General features: G+C 37.3%; 1 protein-coding gene across 2 annotated transcripts in view; it reads right to left on the bottom strand.

Annotated features, from left to right (window-relative positions):
- Window positions 1-2233, bottom strand: part of csgalnact1a (chondroitin sulfate N-acetylgalactosaminyltransferase 1a) — a 62579-nt gene that overhangs the window by 58422 nt on the left and 1924 nt on the right. Inside the window, exon 2 of one of the 2 annotated variants that reach the window (XM_079659213.1) lies at window positions 1946-2037. The exons of the other annotated variant lie outside the window; for it this stretch is intronic. The gene's annotated coding sequence lies outside the window, so the exon portion shown is untranslated. The remainder of the gene's footprint in view (window positions 1-1945; window positions 2038-2233) is intronic. 2 annotated transcript variants of the gene reach the window in all.

Below are 2233 nucleotides of genomic sequence, written 5' to 3'. Positions count from 1 at the left end.
TGTGTGTGTGTGTGTGTGTGTGTGTGTGTGTGTGTGTGTGTGTGTGTGTGTGTGTGTGTGTGTGTGTGTGTGTGTGTGTGTGTGTGTGTGTGTGTGTGTGTGTGTGTAATGACTCCCTCATTCATTACAACACAATTAAAACCCACAATACAATCCAGCTCATGTTAATTACGGTGCAATAAATCTCTGTTTGGATGAAGAGGCTCCTGAGTCTCTGCTGGGACTCCACGAGAGGACGAGCAGCCGATAACAGAGAGGGGGACCGGGTCAACAAAGTCACTCAGATTTTAAAATGTGTTTCATTTCACCTGCAGTTATTAACACATCGTCCCCTCTGCAATATTCCCTCAGCTTGTGCAACACGAGCCGACGGTTTGCAAATGAGTTGTGAAAGATGGTCATTACTTCCTGTTCTCTCTGAAGTTAAACACGTTGTTGTTATCACACTGGGGGAACTCCAGGAGGTGTGCAGCAGGTAAACTGTGCAATATGTGGAGCAGTTCAGAATTAATATCGCTATTAAAACGTATGCATATAAAAAAAACTCAGCATATAAAAAATCCCAAAATATTTTAAAAAAAAAAGTTGAATAAAATAAAATAATTAAGAAAAAAAGTAAATTAAGATAAAATAAAAATAATACAAATATTTATACAAAAATAAAGAAAACTAATTTAAATTGTAAATTAAAAAAAAAGTTAAAAAGTCTAATAAAACAAAAGATATTTTTATTTTATCTTTTTATTGTGAAAGTTAAAGGGGACCTATCATGCAAAATGCACTTTCTGATGTCTTCTCTACATAAACATGTGTCCCCGGTGTGTCAGGGAACTCATGCAGCGTCAGAAATTAAAACCCTCTCTCTTTCCTCCGTAACCAAATCTCTAAAAACGGGGGGAACAACGGAGCTGATCCAGATTTGCGTCCGATATGACGTCATATCTGAAATGTGGACCCACGGCCCTATCAGAAACGTCGCTATCAGAAACAATGCCCGACTGTTTTGGACGTAATATGGTCTGTGTTACATTAGCATGGCTAACACTCAGAGCTAACCTGTACTGGAGAGCATGTGTGTGAAGAAGCAGGAAGTAAAAAGGAACTCACCTTGTGGTATAACCGGCAAGAGAGAAAGCCTTTGAGCTCCAGACTGTTTCAGAGAGAATCCTTGATAATCCATGATATGGCGTTTCATCACGGCAGTATTTAGTTTAGACAGTAGCTGCGGGTCCCCGCATGAGCTCAGACCCCTCCTTTTTTTTTTTTTTAAAGCTTTATACCCAAATCAGCACTTTAGAAACAGGAAGTGAAATAGGGGGATATGAGCATGGCTAGAATGGTGATCTGTTTGGTATTTGGAGCAAAACACTTCATAGACATGTTTTTTATATATTTGTATATATCTGAGACCTATGCTATTGCCTAAATAGCATGATAGGTGACCTTTAACATGAATTGATTTAGTTTATATAAATATGGTCATTCTATTTTATTCTTTTGTATCATTATTGCTTGTTTCCTTTAATTTATTAAGTCAGCTTAAATATTTGAATTTATTTTTTGCACATGTTTTCTTTAACTTATGTATATATGAAACATTTTATCCGAATGTTTTTATTCAATATTTGTATTCCCTTTTTTTGTATATTTTATTAGATATTTTACTGTAACTTATTTCCTTTAATTTACTATTTAAATTACCTTGTTTTTTTAATAAATATTTGTATATTTTTATTCAACTTTTTTTTTGTTATTTATGGAGCAACTGTCATGAAATCAAATTCCCCCTCCAGGATACATAAATATTCTTCTTCCGCAAAACAACCGTTGTTAATAAACCAGTTTTACGAGAGAGTGTGTGTGACAGACGGCCTGCAGGCGATGAACCCTTCATCAGCGCCGCTCAATAACTTATCGATTTCCTCATAAAGCCGAATTATCTAACCGTAATATCATCAGACGAGACTCATCGATACGCCGCAGGCAGAACGTTACATCAGCACCGGTAAAACCTCCTGCATGATCCTGTTATCTGATCTGTGAAACATGAACACACACACACACACACACACACACACACACACACACACACACACACACACACACACACACACACACACACACACACACACACACACACACACACACACACACACACACAACACACACACACACACACACACACACACACACACACACACACACACACACACACACACACTTATTGAGTATC

Source organism: Notothenia rossii (genome assembly GCF_949606895.1).
Source record: "Notothenia rossii genome assembly, chromosome: 11".
Taxonomy (NCBI): domain Eukaryota; kingdom Metazoa; phylum Chordata; class Actinopteri; order Perciformes; family Nototheniidae; genus Notothenia; species Notothenia rossii.
Note: the sequence above shows the minus strand (reverse complement) of the source record. Positions and strands in the feature narration are given on the sequence as shown.